General features: G+C 36.3%; 1 long non-coding RNA gene across 1 annotated transcript; it reads right to left on the bottom strand.

Annotated features, from left to right (window-relative positions):
- Positions 1-3,206: 3,206 nt before the first annotated feature.
- LOC145666183 (uncharacterized) lies at positions 3,207-11,329 on the bottom strand. The gene is made up of 2 exons (XR_014127699.1): positions 11,132-11,329; positions 3,207-3,610 (listed from the first exon to the last, which is right to left on the bottom strand). It is a non-coding gene; the product is annotated as an uncharacterized LOC145666183 (long non-coding RNA).
- Positions 11,330-11,586: the final 257 nt, after the last annotated feature.

The following is an 11,586-nucleotide window of genomic DNA, read 5'->3' as shown; positions in this document are numbered from 1 at the left end:
TAACCCTGCATTTGTCTCTACTAATCATCTTCCCTGTGTTTGTCTTGTCCAATTGCACTGCATTCATCTATCATCTCATTATCCCGTGGATGAATTCCTAACTTCAATTTCTCGCCGCTAATAGATACCTAAATGATGCCTTCCATATTTGAAGAGTACGATATATGAAATGGATGTCCTGAATAAATAAATAAATAAATAAAGAATATGAAAACCCAACTACATGAATCAATGCAAACCCCAAAATAAAATGCACTGAAAATGAATGAATAAATAAATAAATAAATAAATAAAAATAAATCACTTAGCCCTCACCTTCTCTCACCTATCCCTTAACTTTCCCTTCATCCCCTTCCCGAAGAAAGGGTGTACCCCTTGACCGGTTTAACCTTGTAAAAAAAAATAAATAAATAAAAAAACACGCTTGTATTCGAACTGGCCACCTGGAGCTCTAACCAGGGTAAAAAATTGGGTATCCGTAGCTGGCGGAGAAAAGGTTTTCCATATCCATTGGTTTTAAGCGCGAACATCATATATACGGTTGGAGTACCTTCCTCTCTAAGGTTGAAGGAAACAACCGTCGAATAATTGTTTTTGATCCTCTACGGAGGCTGACACACCAACTTGATCTCAACTTAGACGACTTTGCTATTCTTTAGGTTTAACGATTTATTTTGACACTCTCCTCTTCGGAGGCAGAGATACTTGAAACAAGTTGACGACTTAGGCATTGCCATCGGCTAACGATTACTTTCTGTGCTTCCTCTTCGGAGGAAAACCACATTACTAAAGTACAAACTTAGAGAATTGCTGTAAGAACACACACTTGCTGTAAGAAGTAATATTTCAAATAGTTTACGTCGTTTGGCAATTCTTAATTATATATTCCTAACAATATATAAAACTACTTTATCCTTAACAATTATTATTTGATTAAATCATAATGAATAATCTCCAGTTATGCATTGATCAACAAATAACTAAGTTCCATGTGCACAATGTGCGTGGAGATGGGGCTTGTTTCTTCTGGACATTTAGTTTGGCATTGTTTGGTACTGAAGAGTATGCGATGAACGTACGTAAAGATGTGGTCCAATACATAGTTGAACACTACGCTTTCTATGGTCCCTTTATCTTACATCATGGTACCGGTGAACCAATGACAGTAGATGCGTATCAGGCACACATGCTTTCGCATTACACGTTTGCTACTTATGTGAAGTTAATGGCTGCTGCTCTTCTCTTTGAGCGACGTTTCATTATCATAGAGGGTCAGGAAGTACTGCGTGATGAGGGCAACCGTGAGTGGGATATGATTATCGCATCGCTCACTGGACCGCGCGAGAGTGGCCACTTCAGTCTATTGAGGCGGTGAATCGAACCCGGGTGTCTTGGGCCAAAGGCGCGAACGCTAACCACTTAGCCACGAGCGTTATTCACCACATGAAATGTTTCTGTATTATAAATAGATAAACAAATGGAAATTTAAGTAGTAGTGGGGGCTAAAGATAGTCACAAGTGTTAATTCAGTACATCTGTTTCCCAAAAAAAATATATTACATAAATCCCGGCACCTATGATTGGTTCTTGCGTGAGGAACAGCGAGTACTTTGACAAAAAAAAAGAAAGTTCTGAGTTTAAAAATGTATAAGAATGCACCCATATATGACAAATTTAAATGGACGACAAATACAGTACAATTCATCGCAAGTAGTGTTTGAAAGTATCACCATCAATCTATGTAGATTGCATTTTACAACTTGTGCAGCGAAAATACACGCTTTTCCCCCTGACCCGTGAGATTATCTTTCGAGGCTACCATCATCTATACTTTATTTTCCATGGGAGCTCAGTTTTATATTGCTAGCTGCTGGTTTAAAGAGTTAATGGTTCGATCCTCGACCATGTGAGTTTATCTATGGATTTTCTCGAGGCTATCCCGCTTCCTTCCTCATTTCCATTTCAACACTTCTTTCATACTCTCTCATTTTCACCAACCACCTGTCTCATTTATTGAGATCGCTACTTCTTTCGATTCTTTTTTACATTTAAAAGTTTAACAAAATTAAACTTTTAGTTTAACATTCCATGTTTTTCCTACAAATGAATATGGGTGATATACTCGATTGAATCAGGGGCATCACTTGGGGCGGGTAGGAGGGAATTTCCTTTCTAAGTTTGAATGGCATGATTGTTAAATATACTAATAGGTAACATGAAACTCCTATGTTGGTGGACAATCTTACCCCTCTCAAAAATCTGAATTGATGCTACTGAGATGAATGAAAGTGAAAGAAATTGTGTGAACAACAGAGACAGAGAGTGCAAATCCCCACGCATGATCTTGACTATACTATAGTCACCTAGTGCGGGATCAATCTGGGATCAATTGAAATCTCTTTGCAGAAGAAGTGAGTGCTTAATTCCTTAGCCAACCATACGCTCATATTCCTTTAGGGTCGCGGCAATATATATATATATATATATATATATATATATATATATATATATATATATATATATATATATATATATATATATATATATATATATATTAGGGCGGGCGGATTTATTGCTGCACTGGTGCATGTACACCCCCTTCTTTTTAAATAAACACTATCTAAAATGAAAGCTAGGAGTGAAAATACTAACATTCTGCATTCCGGGACATTCTAGCTTTCGTTTTTGGCTTAAAAGAAAGCAGAGCTTTGCAAAAGCAATATTTTAAGTCGATTTTCTGAAGGCTGAAGGAAAAAAAAATTCACCAAGTAAAATAATATAACAATTCTCAACTAAGGAAGAAAACAGAAGTCAAGGGGAATGAAGAACATTTTCCTGCATGTTACTTGCGACCTTCTTTAAAATAGTCCCCCTCCGTTCTATGCATCAGCGTTGTCAGAGGTAAAGAATATTGTCACATGTCACTTTGAAGAGTTCAATTGTAATTGGTTATTTTGGTAATTATTGGTGCACCCGCCATCAGAAAATTCTAGATCCAACACTGGCTGGATACTACTTACGAAGTGGTTCTAATTTGTACTCAGCTCAGTAGCTAATTCAAAACTTGTCTTTAACTCTCGCAATGTAGATTGCACTTTTTTTCTCTGTCTTCTAGAATGAATACGGAAAACTCAAAAGGATAACCGAACAAGGTAACGAACTAGCAAATTTGTAATTAAAAAAAAACACATTTTTTACAACGTAGATGAGGAAACTTTATTTCTTTGTAAGTGCATCAGGTACAAAAAAAACGTGCTACTTGCAACGAGGTGATAACATTAAATTTAGAAACGCATCATTGCATTTTTTCTTGAACTTTACATGCGAGGATCGGAGATTCGCATTTTTATCATCATCACTGGACTGGAACGTATCAACCATGGTGGCCACCACCATGATGGCCTCCTCCATGATGACCGCCTCCATAATGACCACCACCATAATGACCGCCTCCATAGTGACCACCACCTCCATGGTGACCACCACCATAATGGCCTCCGCCTCCTCCGTAATGACCACCTCCATGGTGCTGTCTAGCTTCAGCTGTCTCTAAGTCTTCTGCTGCCAATGCAAACATTATCATGACCATCGACACGAAGGCGGATATTAACTGAAAGAAATAATTGAAGAACGATTATTATTCACATTTTCCTGGCTTTAGAAAACGTATATGTTATATGTTATACTGTACATAACAATGTTCTATTTATGATAAATGCTTCGTCCGTTTTACTATAAAAGCACAACAAATGTGCATTTTCGGATGCTTATATCTTGACTGCAGTTCTTAAATGAATATTTGTTTATTTACGATGTATCAACACAGCGTAAAATTAAAACCTTTCTGGAAATTCTTTTACTTTTACTTTACAGACTTTTTTTTGGCTAATTTTAATATTTTTCGTTCAACTGAGAATCTTTAAATACGATTTTCCTAAAAGTTGTTTTTTTCTTCATATTATTGATTTTGGAATAGTGCCGACAATATGACCTACATCAAAATACGTTCGAAGTGCTGTTTTAGTATTTTTGAAGCGCAATGAATCTTATAAAACGCTTCCCAACCATTGTGTCGAGCAATCCCATAAGGTACGTCGCAAAATTTTAGAATTAAGGTGGATCACTACCCGGAAGTCAGTATAAGCATTAGTTTATTGCCTGAACCAACGCGTAAAGAAATAGCACATATTATAAGTATTACACTATAAAATAGAGTTATGCGTCAGCTACAACATGAGATACTATTTTCTGTGCTTATGTATTCTGTTAGCTAAAAAAGTAAAATATAAGAGGAAAACTTGATCAGTTTTAAGATGAGTACGCAAGATGGCGCTTGCTGTTAGATTTTGCTACTCCTGTGCTCAGTTTTACGAAATTTTTACTTATAAGCATAAATTATTTTACAAGTAGTTGTCTCATTACGGAACATGAATATTATATTACCGTTTTTCGTGTTATCTTTTACATTTTCTCCAAATATTATTTTGTGTTTACGGAAATAGTTTTAGCGGCTGAATCTCATGCTTACGCAGGACGCCATAATGCTTCGTTACCAAACTTACATGTGTACTGTTGCAGTCACAGTAATAGGGCAATTCCTTGTTAGCGTTTGAAGTCCAAAGGCGGAACCTGTGAACTGTGACAAAACTATTACAAATAATGAAAGTGGAAAATGGGGAAACGGAAGGAATCATACACAGAAAAGAAGAATCCAACTCAAAGTAAAAGATCGAGGAGCCAAGGGAAGGGAAGAGAAAGGGAGAATAATTCGAAGAAACAGCTAAACGCTTTTCAATTTTTAACTGTTTGTTTACACGTAAATATTATACACACGTGTAATACGAAGATAGTTTATTTTGACGATCATTTTGAACGTTAAATATGTAATATGTGTTCTTTCTTTTCTTCTTTTCTTTTCTTTCTTTCTTTCTTTGTTTTTTCTGAAATTCATTTTGGTTAGGTAAAATATTATATCTTCTTGAAAATAATTTATATATTTTTTTGAGCTTTCATACATACACGTTAGTGTCTGAACCCGTTAGTGGAAAATAGTAATTAATTCCACTTACTAACGAAGGTCGTGGGGTGTTACTCTGACTTCATTTTGATACTATGCTCAGTCGACTCCTTTTTACATAAAACAATTAGGCAACCGGATAAATCCTCGATCGCAAGCTTGTTCAAATTATGGACGTTAAAATTTCAAAATTGAACAGATTTTGAAGAAAAGTTTGAATAAACCATTTTTTTTTAAGATACACGCTTCATTTTTGGTACTGGGGTGTTTTCTTGGGTCTCGACGGAATGGTGAGGTCAAAACGTACGCATTTTGCAAGATAAGGGAACTTATTGGGAAAGGGATGAAGGGTAATGGCGTCTTACAACTTGCAAATTGCATCCTATTTGGCACACCGGATAAATAGGCTAATAAAATTTATTTGAAACCAACTGTATTGTCATTCAAATGTCACTTTCTGTGTGGCCATCTAAACATTAAACAATGACATGTGTCTCCGAAACGCTTTGCCGCGGGACTAACTTCAACGCGATACTCAACCCAGCCGGCCTCTGTGCATTGTGGAAAAAATGAAATGTTTCAGTTTAAATCCGATGATTATACCCTTTAAGCTAAGGAAGACGATGATTAAGGCAAGCGAATGATGATGGAAAAATTAATGGAATGAGAAGAACGGAGGAAACAGGAGTACCCCGAGAAAACCCATGGACATGATGGTATTCATTGTCGAAGACGGTGTTTCAATATTTCATCGCTAGCCATTTTTTAAAATTTTCAACGGATTTCAATGGCGATTGTTTGAAAATAGTGGCCAAACTTCAGACAATATTTTACAGTATTTCGCAAGAAATGTGACCAAAAAACAAACAATCGGCTAGAGGTGATGTATTAAAACCGCGGTTTTCTCGAGAATAAAAGTCACCTAGTTCACAACTTAGAGCGCACATTCCCGCTAACCATTTTTTTCTTCTTTAAATTTTTTGGTCTATTTTCTCGTTGAATATCTTAAAATATTTCCTTTAGTTTGACCAATATTTCCCAATAATCGACATTCCAATTGCTGAAAACTAAGCACATGGCTAGTGATGATGTATTAGAACACCAGTAGTCAGTCCAAAAATGCGGGGGAGCGGTAGAAGTTAGGGGGGGGCGATCCAACCATATTATAGTTCATCACCATATTATTGTTCATTTGCAAGCTTATCGTGAAAATTTTAGGGGAGCAGTAAGAATGTAGGGGGAGCCCGGCCCCCTAGACCCCCAGGGATACGGGCCTGGGAAGAACAACAATATAGATCATTACAAGTTTAATTATGAATATCACGTCGTTCTTCATTGAATTTTGCACGCCTGGCAAACCTTCCCAAGACAAATGTGATTGTTCAATTTAAAGGTGGCCACACAGGAAAGTGATATTTGAATAACAATATAGTCGAATAGAAGTATCAAATACATTTTATTAGCCTATTGGCCCCAGGGGTAAAAGTGAAGAAGAATGCACGGACGAAGTACCCCCACCTCGAAAAGAATTAAAGCGTCCCCCACTTCCGTTCGATCCCACTTTTCGCCAGGAAGACTTTCTGTAGGATCCATAGTGTGCGTGGATTTTCTCGGTGTTTTCCCATTTCCTTCAGTCCACCATTTCGATAATCATCATCACTGCTCCTTTTAGATTCAGATTATAATCGTGGAATATTAAACTAGAAAATTTCAAATAGCGCCTTCGGCACCCTAACACCCGTGCTAATAACGTAGTTTTACTCGCTCTGGGAACTTATGCAGTCATTCTGACGCGTGATTACTGAAGAGTTCGACTAACATATGTTTCCTGCAGTAGTCAGGTCTTTAGTATGACGCTAATCATACGTCAAAACGACTCTACATAAAGCCCTATCTCAGTTTCCTCATTCCACCTGGATTGTGGAACAAATCTGTATGAAGTAAGCAACCTAGTAAAAGTTGGTGATAGTTTTCATTTAACGTAGCCGTGTTTGGTCCAGAAAACTCTGGAATTTTAGCCATAATGATTATCATCCCGGTAGCTACTCCAAAATTGTAGGGGGGATCGGCTGAAGTTAGAGGGGCTCGACCCAACAATATTATAGTTCATTTGCAAGCCTACGGTGAAAATTTTAGGGGGGGGGGGGCGGCCCGCCTAGATCCCTCTGGATACGGGCCTGATGATTATGCCATCTAAAGTAAAGTTACACTAAGGCATTCAACTTACAAAATATACACACTGGAGAACACAACTTACAAAATACCTGCACGGGAATACAACTGACAAAATACCACGCTTGAAGGAACTTAGTCTGTTTTGTTGAAAAGATCGGATTTGTTTAATGGTTTTGTATTTGGATACTTAATTTTGTATTTGGACATCTAGTTATAGCTAAACGTATATCTTTGTAATTTGCAAAGAAAATTTTACCATGCAAGTAGTTTTCGTTACCCCTAAATGCAATTTGAGTCGAAATTCCCCCCCCCCCCAAAAAAAAAAAAGAACGCTGGAATGTTAGCCATGATATTTAAGCTCCTAAAGTAAAGCTGCTCCAAGGATTGCAACTTCTCCTATAAAATAACATTTTTGAACCTACTAAGAATATGTTTTGTCCTATCTACCTAGGTAATGATTTTGTATTTGTACACGTATCCTTAATCTGCACCGTAGAGGCATCTAATTATAAATAAATGAATAACGTTTAACTGCCGTTTTCTAAGAAACTATTACCATAGAAATGATATGATTTCCCCCTAAATGCAAATTGAGTTGCTCTTTGCCCAAGAAACAAGGGGATTTTAGCCATGATATATTAAATCTCTAAAGTAGAGATAAGTTTTGCACCAAGGATTACAACTAGGCTTATAAAACACCATTTTTGAGTGTACTGAGGATCTGTTTTGTCCAAAAGATGAAATTTATGTAATGATTGTGTATTAGTATAGACCTTCTTAATCTGCACCGTAAAGTCATCGTTTGAGAGATACACATAACGTTTCATAAGTTAAAAATCACTTTTGATCAAAGAATATAATTAATTCAAATTTTAAAGCAGGCAGTATTGAGTAAAATGGAAATAAAAGCTCTCATTTCTCTTTGTTGTAAATCATGTATAAAATGCGGCCGTGTCTAAACACTTTTCTATCCGTAACTCATGTGGCAACATCGCATGTATCGCAATGAGCTCTGCCATCTAGTGAGAAAGTTTTACCCTAAATGTGACTAGCGATCCAGCTTAAATTACATATCTTATTTGGAGAAAGTGTAAGAGAAAGCATTTAAATTATTAAATGTATAACTTATCAAAATAATAGAGAAATAATATTTTTTTTCACTTCGTAAATAATTATTGATATCACATCACCGCTTCAGAAAGAAACTTTGAAAATTCAAGCATGATCGCTGTTCACTTTTCGTGGTTTCTCAAGTGAAGCTAAGGGGTCTAACACATTGGTTCGAATCCTACGTTAAACCGTAGGTCTACGTTTAATATATCCTCGGTTCTGAAAGGGAAGCAAAACTCTAATCTAACCAACGAACACGCACAGAATGCTTTGAATCATTACTTTATGGTTAATCTTTGAATCATTATGCTAGAAAGTTGTTAATTGTCTACAAGATGAAGCTTTCTTAAAATTTGCTTTGTCAAATTCTTAGACTTTTAGTGAAATATCTGGATCTTTGACTGTCATTATAAGAACTATGAACATCTAATGTCGTAGAAGTAAGGAGCAGAAGTTAATTCATAACTACAGAATTCTTGCATAGGCTGCAACCTTAATCTTAACTTCAGCTTTCGTTTCAGCTCCTTAATTTCTATATACATATTTGAAGCGATTGACCACTTTTCTCCTACGCCACTGGTTACGTGCCCTCAGAAAATTACGTTTATTGTATTGTAAAAATATTTTGGTCCTTAGTTTTTTTTTCTATATCAATACACGTAAGTTACGAAAAGGTGACACCATTCTGGATCTAAACACTGTCAATGTTAAGAAAAAAAGTAGTAACTGAATCCCAGATAAAATTTTTAACACTTGAGTAAACTCTGGTAAAGACAATAGACAAGATCACGCAATAGCCACCGTTAAACACGTCGTTACCCGTTAAGATGTTAACGGAATGATTCCATTGACGAACTTGGACGAGATGATCGTTCTAGCTATCTATTGCTAAAAAAACAGTATTCAAAATTTCGCTTACTTGCAGGTATGCGATATGGGCTCTAGAAAGCCACCGTTAAAGTCTCCGTTACGCTTCAAGTTGTTAATGAATTGATTTCGTTAATGAAATTGGCCGAGGTAATTGCTTTAGCTAAATATTGCAAATATCAGAATTTAAAAAAAAATCGAATCCGTTTGAGTTATTGTTCGAAGTAACGGAAGGGTGAACGGAAGAACGGATGGACGGACGTTTTAACAACAGAATCTTACAAGTCTTACTGTGTAATCTTGAGAAATATTAAGATGAAAACGTTGCTGGACCTTGTGCGAGAACGATCAAAAGGAAGAAAGGGTGTTCAGTTTTGAACATACAACATTATGCGTAATGGTCAGAAATTTAACTTTGATGGAAGACAGTTGGAAGGCAACACCGCAGCTATGTCCATAACCTACAATCTTCCTAGCTAATACTGATCAATTTTAGCAAATAATATTTGAAATAATATAATCGTAGTAGGTTCGCTGGGTGATTAGTTGTAAGCACATCTAATCATCACTGCTATTCTTGATTGTTAGTTCATTGCATTCTCATTCAAGAAACTGCCCAAATGCTTCGCAATGCTGAGACAAAACGAAAATGCCATGACACCGAGAATCAATGGCCGGACCAGACACATCAAAGCTCATGTACAAAACAGTTGGCTTTACTAGAGCATGCGCTTATATTTAAGATAACATTTTATACCGTATTATAGTAGATATGGAGTATGGATTTCAAGGGTATGAAAAGTATCATCACACATCACATCACTGAAAAATACAACAATATTATCTAAGTCGAAGTGGTATTCTACTATGAAAATACTTTACCGCTTATTCAAAGCTTGCTAAGTGCACCTCTGACAATGATACACATTTCATAATTTTGAATTTCACACCTAAGGGATTTAATATTAAAATTATTTATGTAGAGACGAGACATGCATTTTACACGTAATCTCCTTAATACTACAAGAATATAAATTAAAATTGAGGAGTTTGAAGCAATCAGGGCGTAAGTTTCAAATATGCATATGGAGAAAAACGATGTTGAAAATTTAAGTAATTTCTTTTTTCTTACATAAAACTATGTACCGGTATATGCAGCATTTTATTCCGATACTGAGTTGAAATTTTGACATGGGGCTAAACAAGCACGGTAAAGCCCACGATGCAAAAAGGGCGAAATCTCGCTTACGCCCTTATTACATCAAACTTCTCAATTACTAACATGTAAGTCGAATGTAAGGTGGTACAATGAAGAATGTATAGGAAAAGAGGCTACACTTGATGGACGGCATTTAAACAAGAAATTGCAACGTAAAAATGAACTGATTAGCTTGAATAGCACAGTTGGAAAGAACTTACTACCAGTAGACCTATATTTGTTGCATTCAATAGATTGGAATAATTATTTACAAATTTTTAAAGCAAATTTTGGTATGATTTCTTTTTTGGCAACTCAAATTACTGTCAGTATGCCATACAGGCCCATACCATCCTAATTCAATCAATGGTTTGCTGAGGACTATTGTGCATGGAAGTTTCTAATTTTGTGGCAGGTGATCTACCAATAATGACACAATACCTATGATGATAATGATTAATATATCATAAAATCACTTATTTGTGACTTAAATTGAAATATCTGTACGAGAAATACTTTCACATATGGAGTTCACGTTTGGAATATATATATATTTGTGGCTATAAGGTTAACGTACGCGTCTTTGTCGCGAGAAACCCGGGTTCGACTCCCGGCTGGAGCTGATGGGATTCGGATCTCATGTTAAGCTGTAGGTCCACTTCTCATATAGCCTTGTTGCTAAAAGCGATGCTAAACTCCGATGCAACTAACCAACCTCTAACCAACCTTTAACACCTCTCGAAGTAAGTGAAACAAATACTCACCAAAATTCTATACATCTTGAAATATTTGTTTATGTCTTTCGCAGTGCAGATAAAATTAAGCGTAAAGATCGTAACGGTTGTAAAATTCTTGTGTATATGCCATGGATAGAGCAAACGCTCTTATATATAGGGATTCTAAAGTTTACTCAAATTTGCACTTGACACTTTCAAAAAGGCTGGAGAGAGAGAGAGAGAGAGAGGAGAGCCTATTATTTGCACGTGGAGGATAAAATGTTTTTTTAAAAAATCAGAAATTACAAATTGGGACAGGGGGAACCAGTTTCTACGTAAAGCTTTCTCGCTACAGCAGACACAAGAATAGGCGCCAGAGGCCAGGTGGATGACGCTAGTCAAAACATTGAAGAGGTAAAGATGACGTACGATTAACAAACGGTACACACGTGTTTCTAATCAAGAAGTCGAGGAAGAAAATAATCATTTCACTTTTTTTTTAT

This window comes from Thermobia domestica, chromosome 1 (assembly GCF_964235325.1).
Source record: "Thermobia domestica chromosome 1, izTheDome1.hap1.1, whole genome shotgun sequence".
NCBI lineage: Eukaryota > Metazoa > Arthropoda > Insecta > Zygentoma > Lepismatidae > Thermobia > Thermobia domestica.
The sequence above is the reverse complement of the archived record's forward strand: the minus strand, read 5'-3'. Positions and strand labels throughout refer to the sequence as shown.